At 61.9% G+C, this 17,502-nt stretch overlaps 1 protein-coding gene across 1 annotated transcript in view; it reads left to right on the top strand.

Annotated features, from left to right (window-relative positions):
• The first annotated feature begins 582 nt into the window (after window positions 1–582).
• The window catches only part of LOC117647444 (ell-associated factor Eaf-like), a 28,985-nt gene continuing 12,065 nt past the window's right edge, over window positions 583–17,502 (top strand). Inside the window, exons 1-2 of the mRNA XM_034389191.1 lie at window positions 583–934; window positions 15,324–15,383. The gene's annotated coding sequence lies outside the window, so the exon portion shown is untranslated. The remainder of the gene's footprint in view (window positions 935–15,323; window positions 15,384–17,502) is intronic.

Here is a 17,502-nt window from a genome sequence, read left to right as displayed (position 1 = left end):
TGGGACAAGCCTGGCCGGTCGGTGGGCCCTCCAAAGGCACTCGGGTGCAAGGCAGGGCAAACTCGAGCTTCATGCTGCATCCGGCTGTCCTCAGCCCACCAGTCTCGGCAACCGTAGAGGAGAGGCCTGTGCGGACTCCTGGCGGGGTCATTTATTTTGGAACTGTAATCCTTCTGACATTTCCCACGCTATATTTCAGCCACCTGCAAGGCTTAGGCAAAAGTCACTCTTTAGTACTCCTGCAAAGCTGCTGGCCCTCCTTTTCAAAGTGGCTCTGGATCCGCCACTGTGACTGGACGGGTGTCCGGAGCGCGCGCTGCACCTCTGCACGCTGCTTGCGCTGCTTTCGGCTGGCCAGCACCGCAGTGGCAGCGCCGCGACGGAGTGCGAGGAGAAGAAGAGCCCGTTCCAGGACGCCTTCTCACTCTGGCGCACCCGGCCCTAGGCCCCCTAGGCCCCACCGGCCGTCACCGCCGCCGCCGCGCCCGGAGGAGAGGGAGGAGCGGGGGCCGCCGAGCCGGCGGTGCGGTGCGCGGCGCAGCGCAGCGGCACTGGGGCAGTCCGGCCGGACCGGCAGTCGAGAGCCGCGCGCTCCATGCCGCGGGACGCGAAGCCGAAGCACGCGAAGCGCCTCGCCGGAACGCCCCCAGCCTGTAGAGTGTAGCGCGGTGTAGCGGTGGCACGGTTCGACGCCCAGGGCCCAGCGACCGCCGCGACGTGCGGCCCGGGCAGCGCCGCCGCGAGTGCGCGCGCGCGTCAGTGTGTTTGTGTGAGTGGTTTGGTGGATTGTGTGAAGTGCGCGCCGGATCCAAAGGATTAGGATTAACCCAGCAGCCCGCGCCGGGCCGTCGGCCTTTGGCTTCGGCCTCTGGCTTCGGCCTTCCCTCTCCGGGGTGGCAGCACCGCCTCGTCGTCCCGCCGCCCTGCCGGAAAGGTACAGTAGCGCGCCCTGGCGCCCCATTTGCAGTAACTCAAAGTTCACCCACAAAATCGTGAGAAAAAAACACTGTAAAACTTAGTACTCTATGTCCATTTCCATTTCCAAAAATATCCCGAAGCTCTTTGTCACATATTTAACCGTGATCGCCTACTAAAGTTTTCAGAAACGATTTTTCATAAAATATCGGTGATGAGTTCATGAAGTGCATTAAGCCGGTCGACGTTAGCATCTCCAGACAGACAGGCATGGTCGGAGACCGCCTTGACATTTGGACCGCGGCACGCCCGGGCGCGCCGTGGCACTGCAAGTACGCCGTGGTGCTGGAGAGGGCCGGGCGGGGCTGCAACATCCAATGCAGCGTCCAATGCAGCGTCCAATGCAGCATCCAATGCAGCATCCAATGCAGCGTCCAATGCAGCGTCCAATGCAGCGTCCAATGCAGCACCCAATGCGGCATCCAATGCAGCGTCCAATGCAGCGTCCAATGCAGCGTCCAATGCAGCGTCCAATGCAGCGTCCAATGCAGCACCCAATGTGGCATCCAATGCAGCCGCCAGCCTCTTTGGCCCCATGGGCCGCACGTAGCAGTGCACGCACACTGCCAAGCCAAGCAGCGCCCGGTGTCGGTTCGGTTCATGGCGGTCCGTGTCGAAGCGGGGCGTGGCGAGGCCTGGCGTGGCGGTGCCGAAACGCAGATCATCGTCGGAAATGGTGCGCCCCACTAGACGAGGCGGGGCGGGGCGGGGTGGCGTCCCCGTCGAGTCATTACGAATCCCTCTGCTGAAAATAATGATTGGCGGAGGCAAATCACCGGTCGGGCTACCGGAAAAATGGAGTGGTGTGCGTGGAGCCAGTACTACCATAAATGTGTGTGTGTGTCAGTCAGGCTGTGCGTGTTGATCTTGTGCTGGACGTGAGGGGAAGGGAGTCGAGTGGTCTCTCTGCCAGTCGGCGACGCCTTTGAAAACGCGAAAATGAACGCGTCTCCTTCCTCTGCCTGCTGCTTCCGCGGTGCGGAGTTCGACAGTGAGTTGACCGGGAGTGGACCGTGCTCCGGTTTCCTTTTCCCCCGCAGTTCCAGTGTTTCCAGCAGCTGGAGGGTTTGTGGCGTCCGTGGCTCCAGCCGTCAACCGGGAGCTCTGGAGGCGTCAGCCAGGCGTCAGCACAGCGTGAATGGACGTCGAGTTTCTCCCCCGCAGCGTGGCCGCTGCTTCCTCCCCCCCCCCCTTTTGCTCTGCGCCCCACATGACCTGGCGCCTGCACTGCACAGAGCCGGCTCGTTTGCAGGGCCACCTCTCCTGGACATCCTAGGCCGTCTTGCGGAGAAACAAACTTTAATCAGGCTCCTTTTTTCTCGCCATGGCCGCGTCGCGGCCTCGTCTGCTGCTACTCCTCTTTCTTTTTTTCTGTCCCTTGTCCCCCTTCTCGTCTTTCGCGTTTGGAAATGAGTGGACGGAAGCGGCAGCGCTCCGCCCCCGGCTCTTCTCGGGTCTGCGGCGTCTGGCCGACGGACCCTTGATGTGTGCCGTGCGGGCCGTGCGCCGATAGGAGATCGTTTTATTTTCCCGGACCAGTTTCGGGCAGAGGGAAGCCGTGTCGCGGCAAGGCTGGGGACACTGTTGTAGCAGGCGAGTCAAAAATCGATGTCGACCCCTCGATCGATTAGAGCACACTACTGCGGGACTCCGGAGTGGCAAGCAGTGCCACAGGCAGTGCTACATCCTGTCCGTGACGCAACGCGTGCCATGCGGCACCGCAGAAGGCTTGTCTCTTTTCCGCGAAAGCAGGCAGGTCTGCCGCACGGCCTGGTCGGCCGCGACGGGGAGAGGATGCACACAACCGCCGAACCGCCCCCGGGGGCTTCGGGCTTACAACCACCCGCGCCTATCAATACATCTCTCCAACACTAACACACACACTTACACGCACAGACAGTCGGACAGGGACAGAAAAGTGGCGAGAGAAACGCCGATGAAGCGTTCCGCTGTCTAATGTTCCGGCGACGCGGTGCCGCTGGCGACGCCTGGCTCGACGCCGCCTTCCCGCTGGCCGATTCCGAAACCGCTCTGTCTCTCTCGCACTCGCGGGGCGTCCCGCAGTCCGCAGCGGTGCGACAGAGACGGAGCGACGGAAGCGGCGCGCGGAATCGCTCCGCAGGTTCCTCGACGCCGCAGCGACGCATCGATTGTCGCGGGGGTGTCCATACCGATGGGTCTGGAGGGGCCTGGGGGCCGGCCCTGCGTGTCCTGCGTGGCGCCGCGCAGTCGCGCACGCGTCACCGCTTTCCCGGGGCAGGGGTGGCGGCGGGGCGGGGCGGGGCGGGGCGGGGTCTCACACGGAAGGCATGCAGGAAAGCTTCCCCCGGGTTCATCTTGCACTGCTGCAAGCGCTGCAAGAGTTAGCGCGGCGGTGGTTGCCGCGGCGGTGCGCAGGGCGGCACGGCGGCGCTGGCAGGGCGTGGGCGTTCTGCGGCTTCCCATGTACCGTACCGTTTCCACTACTTATGCAAGCGAGGCCGCGGGGCCCTTCCTCAACGAGCAGGGCCAGCAGGGCCAGCAGGGCCTCCGGGAGGAAGCGGGGGAGCGACGCGTCGGGCGTCGGCAGGAAGGCTTCGTCAGAGGGAAGCCCGGCGTGTGCCTGGCGGCTCCCCGGCCCGGGCCGGCGGAGGAGGTCCTCTCACCGTGTCGACGGAACAGCAGGGTGTCCAACCAACTCCTGTGACTCGCGTTGCACACGATGTACTTGTTTCGGCAGTATGGGCATGTTAATTCAGGAGAGCGGTTAGCCGCTCTGTCTCTCTCGTGATCCCAGGGGACATCCCACAAGTGCTACAGAGACAGAGCGACGCCCAGAGCCTTGGCTGCTCGCGGGGCTGCCTACCCACGGGGCGCCTTTGCCACCGGAAGAGTCATTTCGTCGCTCTGTCTCTGTCGCACTCATGCGGCGTTCTATAGTTAGAGAGAGATAAAGCGACGAAACGACTCTTTGGAGTCGGTCTGCAGAAAGCTGGCGCGCCGCGCACCTGGCGCAGACAAAGCAGAGCGAAACCGAGTCTGAAAGTCCGAAAGTCCGAATCCGGCCGAGCTGCCGCGCCGCGGCCGCTGACAGCTCATTTTCCAGGTAACACGCGCGGTGCACCTGGACTCCAGGTCCTGGAGGCAAAGCCCGGGGGCGAGCCTGGCGGCCTCCGGTCCCCGCTTTTCTCCCTTCTGGAGAATTCGGGAGAAAGTCATTGCGATCCCGATATGACCCATCAGGACATCAGGCAGGCCGCTCGATGTCAGTGCCTCGTCACTGCCCAATTGCAGGGCGACGGGGAGGGGGAGGGGAGGGGAGGGGTTCAGACGCTTCCATTCGCCGGACGGCCACCGCCACCACCGCTAACGAGGCGCTGGCGCGCTGGCGGCTTCGGCCCTCGGTGGGCGGACGACGTGGACGGTCAAGTCAAGCAGCGCTCGCCTCGCCGCCCTCAACTCCCTCCTCACCGTGGATGACTGGCCGGGCCGCGTGGCGCGGCGCGTGGAAACTGTAACGCGGGGCGACGCGGCAGGGCACTGCTTGGCACTGGCTCTGTCTCACTCGCACCTAAGCGGGGCGCCCCATGAGTGCGAGAGAGACAGAGCGACGAAAACGACTCTCGGAATCAGTCTACTGCTGGGCGTTTCGCGAGGCGCTTCGCTTTACCATCCATCACGTCCACGTCCGACGGGCCGCCGGCCTGACGGGCTCTGCTCCCCCCTAGAGGTGCGAATCGACGCCGCCGCTGACAATGATATTACGTCTCGGATTTCTTGTATCCTATCCCCTTCTTCCCTCTCTCTCCCTTCGCCTTCCCCGCGGAGAACGAGAGAGAGAGGAGGATAAAAGAAAGGTCGGAGAGAGGGGAATATCATACAATGAGTAGACTGACATCTACGGCGGGGCAGCATGTCGGCGAGGTGCGCGGTGGTCGTAGCTCCGCGTCGCTCGCCGCGGCTCGTTGTCGGATTCGTGGATATAAAGCAGCTTTCTAGTCTCGAATGTGGCTGTAACTGCGCCAGGACACGACAAGCACACAAGGAGAGGAAAGAGATGTAAGGAGGTTGTTTGGCTGTGTGTGTGTGTGTGTGTAGGGGTGTGTGTGTGGGGGGGGGGGGTGTTGAGTAAAGCAGCAGTATAATAATACTTGTTCCATGAAAGAGACTGCTTTCAGGTGACTAAAACGAGTCCGCAATATAACGCGTGTAACATTTTGGTCTGGACTGGTCTGGACTTTGTTTTTCTTTAGCTAGTCTCCTCCTCGCATTTTGAAAAAGTTGTTTTTGACTTTTCTCAGCTGTTCCGATGAACCAGCTGGACCAAAGGCTGTACCTTTGGGAGGAGAGGCTCGGTAGGAGAGCCCTGGTCCCAGCCAGCAGGGGCCCGCGCCGGCCGTGCGTTGTGGGCCGGGCCGGGTCGAACCAGATAGACCTGATATGGGTGCCGGCATCAAGTCTGCCCCTGGCCTGCGCCTGGCCGACCATGCCCCACCGTCCGCGACCCTGGCCCCCGGGGCCCCAGCGGGTCACCGACCGCGAGCGTTGCTGCGGCGGTCTGCCGGACCTCTGGAGGCAAGGCTCCAGGCCCTGGAGTCCAGGGCCCGTCTGGCTGGCTGCCGCCGCTGCTGCCGCTGCCGCTTGCTCGGCCCTCACCCGGTGCGGTCATCTCGGCAGCAAATCCGGCGAGGCTGGGCCGGGACCGGCCACCGAGGGCGGGGCGGGTCGGGGCGGGGCGGGGCACCGGTTATGGATATAAGCCCGAATGCACCTGCCGACGCCAATCGCCGGGTGCGGATGAGCACCGCGTTGACGGCCACAGCAAGCCCCGGCAAGCCCGCCCGGCAAGCCCAATGGCCCGGCTCTGCTCCTCGGTGTCCCGCGGTCCACGGCGTGGCGTGGCGTGACGTGGCCGGCGTCGTCGCTAGCGCCGCGCGCGGCGCCTCCCCGTCACGATACCGGGAACTGGATCTTATCCAGCACGGCCACGGCCTGGCGCAGCACATCCTGGTCGAATCAGTCCCTGGCCGATCTGATGGACCGAGGCAGCGCCGAGCCACGCCGCAGGGCCGCAGGCGACCGCGGACCGCCCCTCCCTTCCCCCTCCCCCTCCTCCCTCGCCCTGCTCTACATCTGATAGCGCATCGCGGTGCCCTGGCGGTGCCTGAATGGGAGGCGGCGCGGCCTGGCGGCGGGGCTGGTGCCGTCGGGATGCTCGCTTGTTGCGTCACGGCGCCGCCACGCCATGCCTGGAGTCCAGCGCTGGGGCTGGAGCCCCTGGAGTCTGCGCTAAAAGGCAAGGACACCGGAAAAAAAGGGATTCAGCTAGCGACTTTACTGTGGCGACGCGATGCCTATACCCACCATGGCGTTATTTCTCCAGGCAATGGAAGCGGTGGATGACTCCGGTGGCGCGTCGACCCTTCGAAACGAGGAAAATGCTCCTCTATCGGCGACTTTCCAGTTTGCCCTGCCTCTTTCCCACGCGTCCCCGCGGCCGCTGGTCGTTGTTGGCCCTCCTCGTTGGCCAGGACCGGCCCTGCCGCCGCCGCCAACCGCCATCGCACGCACCTGCTAACAGTGCCCCGGCAGGCGCGGCGTGGCGGAAGCGTGGCACATCGCGGCGCAGCGCGGCACTGCTGTGTATTGGTTTGACACCATTCGCGTCCAAGCCCTGCTCTGCTCGCTCCACTGCGCGCACCGCCCCGTAGCAAACTCCCACTCGCACTCGTCCTCGCCCGGGAGTCGCATGCTCTGGCAGTGGCGCGTCCAAGGGCGCGTAGCGCGTCGTTCCGCCTCCGCTTCCCCGAGGGAAGTCCCCCAAGGGAAGTTCCCTCCCTCCGCAGGTGTGCCTGCAGCCATTCCGACCCAGACGTGACTCTCCAGACACACCGCCGTGCCAATTGCTACATTTTCCCCCGCCGCTCGCCTTTAATGCCGCACCGGTTTCTCGTTGTTTTCTCGCGGTTTCCTCCTTGCGCGACACTGTAAGGCTGCATTGCGTGGCCGTCCGCGTGCATCTGGCGGCAACCTTGAACTAGCTGAGCGTCGCGTCGACGGGGGTAAAGAAATGGAGTCAGCATCAGCTTCTCGACCACATTTCAGAAGAGAATAATGTTAGCAAGTTTCTGGCCTCTTATCAGAATGGTACTGTGGAAAGTCCAATAGGAGCTACAAAAAATAAATAAAATCCAGGCTGGTGCCTAACAATGAAATAAAAATCGAGGCCGTGACGGTCGGTATTCGAACCCGCATCGTCGGTGGCTCCGTTCGGCAAGCTGCCCCAAGAGAGCGCGGGCGTGCAATGAAAACACGCATAAAACACCAGAGCCGAAAAGCGCGCTGGCGTGCTCGACCCAGTTGCCGGCCATAGGCTGCCATAGGCCGCCATGGGCCGACATAGCCATGGGCCGCCATGGCGCTCAACGCTCGCTGAGGTATCGGCGAGGCTCTATACTCCAACTAACTATATAACGCTCCATAAACTGCAGCGCGCTGGTCTCGGCCTACTTGGCGGAAAGTGGGTCGCGAAAAGGGGAAAAACTGTATCGGAATGGAATGAAGAATCTGACAATAAATCGCGCCTTGTCGGGGCCTTTCGCGTGCCGCGTCGCCCCTGCTTCCTTTCTAAAGGGAGGGGGGGGGGGCACCGCTATCGCCTCGGAGCATCACATGGGTGGCTGGCGTCGATGTCCCCACCCGCGGCCACGGAGGGCGTACCGTTCAATTTCTCGTGGTGCAGGCACATCGGAAGGGCATGCTGCGTACGTACCGCACGGGAGCTGACGAGCGGTTTAGAACAGAGGTTTTGCGATAGTGTTTTCGTCGTCTCGAGCTCTGTCTCTTTCGCGCCCCACGGGACGGTCAGAGGGCTTTTCATGTTGATAAAATGTATTGTTGGGCTGACATTGCGAGTCAGGGGAATGAGAAGAATTTTGTCCGAAAAGTGCTGATTAGCGCCTGGACGCTGCCAGTTTGCCTAACAGGGCCTTCGGGTCCACTGGCCCGGCCAGTGCATTCCCTGCCGCCCTGCCGGCCGCAGGCACGGCCTGCAGGTACACTGCAGGCACGCTGCAGGCACACCCCGTGCGTTGTCGCCATCCTTTCTCTTTCTGCAGATTGGCCTGGGCTAAGCCTGGGCTGGCCCGGCAGGCGGTCGGATGCTCTGCGCGCTCTGCGTGGCCCAGGCAGTGCCAGGCCGCCTAGCCTGGCCCAGCCTGGCCTAGCCTAGGCCAGTGCGGTGCGGCGGTGCGACCAGTGAAAGGCTTGGTACCTTGTCCGCCGGCTTGCTTTCCATGCAGCAACAGCTCTCTTCCCCCTGCCCCCTCCCCCTGCCCACCGCGAACCACTGTAACGTGTCTCCCCGTGCGAAGAGGGTGGGGGACGCGGGGGCAGCGCGCTAAGCTGAGAGCAGACCGCGGTGGGGGGAAGGGAAGCGGGGACGGGCCCCCGCATCCACACTGCACGGCGCAACGCTCCGGATACCTGTCGCGGAGACACAGGCAAGCACCTGCCGTGCCGAGCTTTTCCCTCGCAGGCCCTGGAAAACTTTCAATCAGGGCTCTTGCTTCCGTCAATAACACAAATTAACGTTCATTGTTTTGAACCTGGATAATGTTTATTTTTGCTCCTGATTGTACAGTTACCCCACTCGACAGGGAAAACGCTTGTGTGACAGGCAGCTCTTCGTCGTCCAGACGGACGGACAGACAGACATGCAGACAGACAGGCAGACGCCCTGCCGGTGATGATCCACGTGCTTTACCGGGTCGATAGTCATCAGCCGCCTGACCGCGGCGGCGTGGCGGCAGTCAGTGGCGGTGCCGAGGCGAGGCGGCGCGCTCCGCTCCAGCGACAAATAGAAAACGGAGAAAGAAAAATGGCTCTTTAATGACCACGTCCGCACCTGCGGAGATTCGGCCTCAAGGGTTGATGATGAAGTGCGAGTTTCTAATCGTTCTGCGCGGCACGGCACGCCACGGCACGCCACGGCACTGCAAGGCGTGGCACGGCGCGCCAAGGCGGCGAGTCTGTCAGCGGAGATACTGCGCGTCGAGTGTCGGGTACCGGCCGAAACACTTGCGCCAGCTGCAGGTCCTCGTCATCCTCCTCGTCGTCACCCCCCTCGTGCTCGTCGACGTCCGAGTAGTAGCGCAGTTGGAAGCCGTTTGGCGGTAACGAGGACGCGGTTCGGCGGCTTGCTAGCGGTCGAGCTCGCGGTGCTCTCGAGGCGCCACTACGATTGTCTTGGTTTCTCACAAGCACGTCGCACGCACACAAACGCGGCGAGCGGGCGGCCCGCCTGCCCTAGCCTGTCCGCCCCGCATCGCGTGCCTTCCGTTTCGTTTCGGCGGCCGCGCGCCGTTTTTGTGCCCGACTGTCCTGCCTGGTCCTGCTCGACGGGCCGCCCGGCGCTGCCCGCGCGCGCACTGACAACGTTTCATACTTTTTTGCCGAGGCGGTGCGCCGTAGTTCGCCGCGCCGCGCCACACCTCGCTGTCATTTATGAATGACCCCAAGCGTGCAGAGACAATAGGGGAATAGAAGAAGCGTTTTCGCGAGGGAGTTGCGCGGCGTGGCGGCGGGGAGTGGCGCGGAGCGAGCGCGCCGGGGGCACGGCGTCGAACCGCGCGGGCCGCACCACGCCGCGCTACGCCGCGCTGGCTGGAAGGCTGGAACAATGCTCGTCTGCCGGCCGACAGCGCAGCCAGCGCAGCGGATAATGGGGCATCGGAAAGGCCATTGCCGCCACAGACAGCGGCAGACACAGGGCGGGCAGGGCAACCTGCGCAACTTTTTGCGATGTAGAGCGTCTGTAACCCGTACCCAGCTCCCGTTGGGAAATTTTCGGACAGAGCAGCTAAGGTGTGTAATCCAAAGCTCAGCCTATGCCAGTGGTTCTCAACCTTAGGGTCGCGACCCCAAGTGGGGTCGCGAAAAAAATTTAAGGGGTCGCGGCGAGGTAGCTAGGGTCGTGTTTTGGGCCGATTTTAAGCAGCCACTGCGTCTGATCCGAGGCGGGCATTTTGCTCCCTCACCCGGCAATTGGTCTTTGAACCTTCCTTTAGCATGCCTTTGTTACGGAGTGTGATTATCAGTCTTAGTTTGGGAGCAGTATTGTCTCAAAGTTTACCAAAACGGTCAGAAATGTCTTTGAAAAATCGTGTTTTGGGCCGATTTTAAGCAGCCACTGCGTCTGATCCGAGGCGGTATTTCGTCCTCCTTCAACAGGCAATTGGTCTTTGGACCTTCTTTTAGCATGCCTTTGTTACGGAGTGTGATTATCAGTCTTAGTTTGGGAGCAGTATTGTCTCAAAGTTGGCCGAAACGCTCAGAAATGTCTTTGAAAAATCGTTGTGCCTGTTTTGGTCAACTTTGAGACAATACTGCTCCCAAACTGAGACTGATAATCGCATTCCGTAACAGAGGCATGCTAAAGGAAGGTCCAAGGAACAATTGCCCGTTGAGGGAGCAAAATGCCCGCCTTGGATCAGACGCAGTGGCTGCTTAAAATCGACCCAAAACATGATTTTTTTAAAGACATTTCTGAGCGTTTTGGCCAACTTTGAGACAATACTGCTCCCAAACTAAGACTGATAATCGCACTCCGTAACAGAGGCATGCTAAAGGAAGGTCCAAAGACCAATTGCCCGTTGAGGGAGCAAAATGCCCGCCTCGGATCAGACGCAGTGGCATGCTAAAGGAGGGGTCCCGTGGGGTCGCAAAACTTTTCCTGGGGGTCGCGAAAATTTTTGGCTACAAATTTGGGGTCGCGAGCCGAGAAAGGTTGAGAACCGCTGGCGCCACCCTGTGCGAAATTCGTGAATCACTCGTTACAGACACTACGGTGAAGTGCAGCAAAGTGTCCATTGAGTCATCCCGGCCGGTGTGCAGCACAGGCACGTCACGTGGGCACACTGTAGGCCAGGACCGACCAGGACCGCCGTGCCCTTCGCCTCGCCTTGCTCGCTGCAAAGTGTAACGCAGCCTCAGCCTTGCGGGCTGGGCTGGCTGGCTGGCTGGGCTCGCCTGTATGGTTGCGAGGTACATGCTACATCACGACTTCACTCCGCCCTGCCCGCCCGCCCGCCCGTCCGTCCTTCTGCCCGTGCGTCTCTCGCTTGGCGCTGCTTGGCGCTGCTCCGCCCTGCCGTGGATGGGATTTTCTGGCCGTCTTCCCAAGACCTCGACAACACAAAACAGTCTCCCTTCTCCGTGAATAAAATGTCGCCGGGCTGGCTGGGCTGCCGGGCTGGGCTGCCGGGACGGCCGGGACGGCTGGGGCACAAAGCGAGGTTGCTCCTACCCGCCGCGAAAATAACCATCGGGAACAGAGTCTGGCGGAGGGAGCCGGGGCGGCGCGATGGCGATGCGGCACGAAGCGTTGACCCGCCGATTGGAGTCGAGTCTTGGACGGGCTTGTGGTGGTGGTGGCGGGCACGCCGTCCTGGACGGTCTGGACGCACCGCTCCAAATCAGTCCTGCTGTAGTCGGCGGGGCGGCAAATGCTGCTTCCCTCGGCTGGTGGTGGGCAGGCGGGCTGGAGGACTGGGGACCTGAGCTATGGTGGGCTGGTACCGGAAGCACCCCCACACGACGCCACTGCCTCTCTTCCACGCAATCGCCGATCGCCAACCCGATAGTACCCCTACCTCCTTGTCCCACCCTGCGGTGCCCGATTGTTTTTTAGACTTTGGTTTTCCTCTCGGTTCGTCCTCACCTCTCACCTTTCGACTCACCTCGGCTCGGCGGCCCTGTCTGTCGGCCCCGAAATCGCCCGTGTTCGTGCGATACGGCGGTGTCGGTGTCTTTGTGGACTGCCCCGGGGGCCCCGGGCTTGGAAGGTGACTCCGGTGTCACAGCGGGATAGCGGCGGACCTTCTGACATCTCCTGACAAAGTATTTTTGGAGCTTCGTAATACGAAGTATTTTCTTCGGAAAGTGATGAATACTCAAAATACTTTGCAACGTGCAATTTAATTTCTTAGGCAACATAGTTTGACAGTGCTCGGAAAGAAATGTCTTCCACTTTTATCTCGTGTGTGACGGCTGATTGGGGTTCTGGGCTCGGCCACAGCTGGTTGTCTGTCATCCGCCCGTGCTTACCCATTAGCGAGCCCACCTGACTTGTGTACGATTTCATCTCTCAGCTCGAAAATCGGTCAATCTCTCCCCAGCTGCTTCTCTGCTCTACTGGCTGCCACTGGCTGGCCGAGAGTGTCGCTTCGTCGCCATGACGACCATTCCAGCCGCGCCGCTTCGCAATAATGGCAGCAATGACCAACAATCGCCAGCAATCGCCCGGCATCGCCAGCGGACACTGATTCCACAGTATTTCGATCTCTCTCGCACCTCTGTGGGACGCCCCACGAGCGCGAGAGAGACAGAGCGACGAAAGCACGGTTCGGAATCAGCCTGCCGGCATTGCCCCTCCCGGAACAGCGCTCACACACTCACCGCCGTGTACCCCGGAGACCGGCGATGCCCATTGGCTCCACTAAGAGAGGAGTGTCGATGTCTTTCTTGCTTTTCTCCTTCTTGCTGTTCTTCTTGCACATTCACGGGCCGCGCGACCTCTCATTCTGTGTTTCCTTTCCCATCATCCCATCAGCACGTCGTATAACTGTGTACGTGTGTCGGTGTGTGTCGATGTGGATGTGTGAGTGGGTCTGGGCGTGAGAAGGCTGCGCGAGGTGGTATTGTGCTATGAGTGCACTAGCATTTTACACCGGCCTTATAAAGGGCCGTGCGCCCTTCTCGAACTTGCCAAGGATCAAGTTGTTGTTGTTGATGTCTTTGTTGATTTCGTTGTTGTTGTTGTTGGACGCTAGGCGGGGGCCGCAGGTTCCAGGTCGGAGATAGAACGCGTGACTCATGGGCAACGAAGCCGGAAAGCGATTTAAGAAAATAATGTGTTCCTCGCGGCGCTTCGGCGTCACTCTGCGCGTCGCCGCGCGGGACGGACGCAGACGGACGGGACGGACGTGCGGCGCTTCTTCTCTCTCTTTTTTTCCCGCGGTAAATTAATAGCGGGCAGTAGTTAGCGTTAGCTGCAGCCGGATTGCCCCGGCTTGCCCTGGCGGCTTGCCCCTGCTAGCCCCGGCCCTCTTCAGGCAGATCATCTTTCTTTCTTCGCGTCCCACCGCGCATTAGCGCTTTCTCCCGATAGTGTAGCGTGCCCCAGCGTCGGGGGCCCCAGCGAGCCCCTGCCGCTCGGCACCCCGGAGCACTCCGGCCAGCACCCCGGCCAGCAGCCAGCCCCTGCTGCATCGCGCCGCACCATTCGGCCCGACCACCTACCCCCTCCCCTTCTGCTCTACCGATCTCAATATTCAGCGTATGACGTCCGCCGTGCGGTCGCGGCGGTCTCCAAACCACGCCACCACGCCGTACGCACCACCGGCCAATGGAGCGGTAGAGCGCCTCGCGACACACCTGCGAACCGCTTCCGGTTAAACAGGGTTATATCGGGACGCGAGTCGGCATCGGAGCGCGTCGGGGGATGACCGGGGACGGGGGTGGCTGACGTCAGCAGCAAAGCTGCGCTGAGGCCAGAGCGTCCAGCCCTGCCGGCCGCCCGGCGTACGATCATGTGTGGTCTAGCCCTTAGTGGTAATGGTAATGGCCGCCCGGCGGCTAGGCAACCCCACTGTGGTGCTGCACGCGCGTTGCACTGGTTGCCTACCCTCGCGTCTGCAGGCGCCTCGGGCCACGTCCGGCCACGTCTTTCCCGGTGCATTCTTGTTGTTGTTATTGTTGTTGGCGAGCGTTCGGCGCATTTGTCTGCAGGATGCCTGGTGGCGGCCACGCTGGCCACGCTGCACAGGCTGCGAGGAGGAAAGAGTGGTAATGCGACAGCTTGGCGCGACACGGCGCGTACGAACGGCCTCTCTATATCTGATTGATTCCTCCGCGATTTCTGATGCAACTTTCTCTCCCTCGTGCCGTACCGCACTCACACACTCACACACACACACACACACACACACACACACACGCGCGCGCGCGCGCACGCACGCACACATCCATATTGCATGCCGTCCGTCCCCGCGCCGTATGCCCGCTGCCGGTGTCTGTGTCTCCGGGTACCCTGGACCAGAGGGAAGGACCAGCGGGGAACCGCTTTGAATTTTAATAGCGCGGCGCAGCGTCGCCACGTTATGTCTCATTTTTTTTCCTTCCCGGATTTCTCATCGCCACACGGTATCCTTGCGGCTCTTTGCTCAGCCGGCCGGCCTGCCGGTGAGCCCTGCTGCGCTTCCCCCCCCCCCTTTCTGTCTCTCCTCTCACGCCCCACCCTTTCTCTAATCCTCGCACCGGAAGTCGCTATAAATTCATCGCAAAGGCGTGTAAGCCGGGCACGCCAATTCCCTCACGCCAGCCGTGTGTTTGTACGCCGGCGGGGCACGCGTGGGCCCCGGGCCTCCTCGCTTAAGTTCACGCGAGGGCCGCGCGCCGTCGTAGGGGCACACAGACAGACAGACAGACAGACAGACAGACAGACAGACAGACAGACAGACAGACAGACAGACAGACAGACAGACAAGCACTCGAACGAGGCGATCCCCGGCATCGGCGGCGGTGCTCTCCCGGCGCCGCCAGAGTGTGGTACGATGTCGCCTGTCGCCGGCGATCGTGGCCGATAGGAGGCGCCACAGTGCCGTGGCGTCGTCGCGGTCACCGCCTTGTAATTGTTCCCGGCGGATTCCCACGCGAGGAGCGCGGCGCCTAGAAGGCGGTGCATGTGCGATGTGGCGATGCTGCTATGCGAGGACGTTCCGCGACACGGCGCCGGAGTGCGTTCTGCTGCTGCGAGGCACTGCGAGGCGTGTAAGGTGGAGGTGGATCACTGGCGGAGGCCGAGAGTGTGGTGTTTCACAGTGTGCCACCCCGCCAACCACCGGCACCGCCACAAAATCTTTATCCTGGTCATATTTTGCTGGGAGAGGAAAACCAGGGAAAACTCTCGGCAGGCAGGAAGCGCGGTGAGCGCGGTGGCGCCAGGGTTGCCACGGCAACGGCTCAATCCACGCGCTGACAGTGGTGGGCCGCGCACACGGCGCAGCACCGCGCAGCCGGAGCCGCGGACTGCACTGGAACCGCAACAAGCGCCGCGGTGACACCCACGCCCCGCCACGCCCCGCCACGCCCCGCCACGCCCCGCCCTGCCGAGCGCGCTTCAAATTGATTCCTCATGAGCCCCACCGCACCACACCGCGTCGCCGGCAGAGAAAGGCCCGACCAGGCCGGCCGACCCCCGATTCCGATTTTCCAGGAGAAAGAAGACCGGCAGCACGCGCTGCGCTTGCTGCCTTGCTGCGCTTCGCCCTTTTTCTCGAAAGTGGAACACAGTGTGCTTGTTGTTGCAGGCATGGCGCGGCGGCGTGCTGCACGCAGGAGAAGCAGTGACTCGCCCAGACCGGCCCACGGTAGGTAGAGTGTAAGGAGTGTGCCCACTCCAGTGCTTTTTCGTTTTCAGTTTCACCGATGGGGTCCGGCGGGTCGCGCGGACTGGCCGGGCTGGCCGGGCTGCTGGAAACACAAAAGAGCGCCGCGGAGCACGGAGTGCCAGCAGTGTCGCGTTATGTGCTCTGCGGTAAAGGAGAAAGGGGATTGGCTGGGATTGGCGTCCTGCCACGCGGGCGATCGGTCAGCGACCGGGAGCAGTGTCCGCCAAGGGTGGGGAGGGAGTCAGGTTGAACCGCGAGAAGGATTGGACTTGTACAGGGAAATTGGACCCTCGATGCAACTTAAACCATTGTTACCATCATAGTTTGACTGGCTTAAATTATTTCGACAAAAGTTGCAACAAAACCTTTGCTGGAGACGGAACTCGTCCGTTTCTTGGTCGCCAGAGCGACGTCGCGCCTCGCCACGACAAGCAGAGCATTTAGCGCCTCCTCGCCAAACAAATCCCCACCGCCACGTCAGCGCGGCGACAGAGCGCAGAGCGCGTCACCGGCCGGCCTCCAAATTGGCGGACCCGCGAAATAACAAAAACGGGCATTTCGCCCGCGCGTCTGCCGGAGCGTGTCTCTGTCTCTCTCACACCCCAAGGCGACGCCGCATGGGTGCGACAGAGACAGAGTGAACCCTTCGGATTCACTCGGCTGCAGCAAAGAAGCCGGGACGAGCTTTCTGCGTGCGGCCGGTCCGTGCTGGCGGTCCAGCCCGCTGCGAAAACGAGTGTTGGTACAACAGGAGAGCCTCCGCCGGGGAGAGGGGGGGGGGGGGGCGCCGGGGCGTCCGGTGGCCGAGGGCCGAGGGGGCCCGGCTCGGCCCGGCTCCGGGGCAGTGGCCCGTGACTCCGGCCTGATGCCCGTAAATGCAATGCAATGCAATGCCTCGCTGGCCAGAGAGGCCACCTCGCCACTTTCGTTGCAAAATGTGATGCAGAGCGCGGCGGACGAGGCAGAAACAACAACAACAACAGAGACGCCCGCGCACGCCGAGCACGCGCAGGAAGGGCAGCGCGTCGTTCTGTGTGTCGCCCTCGTCGGGGGCTCCACCAGGGTGCGAGACAGAGAGCGACAAGTCGCTCACACGGCTGGCAAGCCCAAGGGTAAGCCGCAACATCCTCGTCGCGTCGCCCCGCTAAGTCGACACGAGCACCGACCGCCAAGTGCTCGACGAGTTCGCGAGGCGTCTTTGGGAATTCCGGGGACTTGCCGGAACTCCGTCGTGCCTTACCTCTTGACCGCCGGCCGGCATGATCCTGGCAGCCCCCTCCCTCCCTCTCGATGCCTAGTTTGATCCGGTCTAACGCACTGGAGCCGCGCCAGCCGGCCGGCCGCGAGGGCATAAGCGCCTCGCCGTGCAGTGTAGCTCGGTGTAGCTGCCAGGCCGCTATCACCACTGATAATCTGACACGGGGGCGCCGCGCGCCGGGCGAGCCAAGGCGGGCCGCAGGCAGGGTCGGGGTCAACAGATCTCTCGGCGGAAAGTGAAATTGGGCGCTCTTTTCATTTCACTCCGTCGTGTGTGCGCGCGTGCGCGTAATGCCTCCTCTATCGACGCCCGGGGCCGAAGTCACGCGGCGCGGCGTCCATTCAGGCAGTTTAAGCCTCATTTATGAAATATTCAAGAAGTGTTTACGTGGCACGCAGCGTCGGCGACCGAATAGAAAGTTACCGGAGGTCAGGCAAGCCGAGGCGAGCGCAATGCGACATGGAATCACGGCTCTCATCCCGGAGGGCCGTAGTCGGCTGTGCCGCCGGGGACCGTCCGTAAGCACTGTCAGGGGAGTGGGGCAGGCCCGCTGTAAAATTTCGCACTACCTACCACGGTAAAGACGGTGCCTGGTTTTCCCAGGAACCCCCTGGAAATCGCTTATGTCTTTACCATAGGCTTTCTGGGAAAACCAGGTATCGTTTTTACCGTAAACGTTTTAAATCAATGAAGATCAAAATTTTGTTTCCAAACGGGTTCGTCTTTGCCTGAGGTTCACTTAAATTGTTTTCGAAACTGTTAGTTAGTGACTCTTCCAACTAAACTGTTCCCAAGCCCGGAGCTATCAGCCATCTTCCCCACTCCTCCCCTCCCCACCCC

The sequence above is a fragment of the Thrips palmi genome, unplaced genomic scaffold (assembly GCF_012932325.1).
Source record: "Thrips palmi isolate BJ-2018 unplaced genomic scaffold, TpBJ-2018v1 HiC_scaffold_10, whole genome shotgun sequence".
NCBI classification, from domain to species: Eukaryota; Metazoa; Arthropoda; class Insecta; order Thysanoptera; family Thripidae; genus Thrips; species Thrips palmi.
Note: the sequence above shows the minus strand (reverse complement) of the source record. Positions and strands in the feature narration are given on the sequence as shown.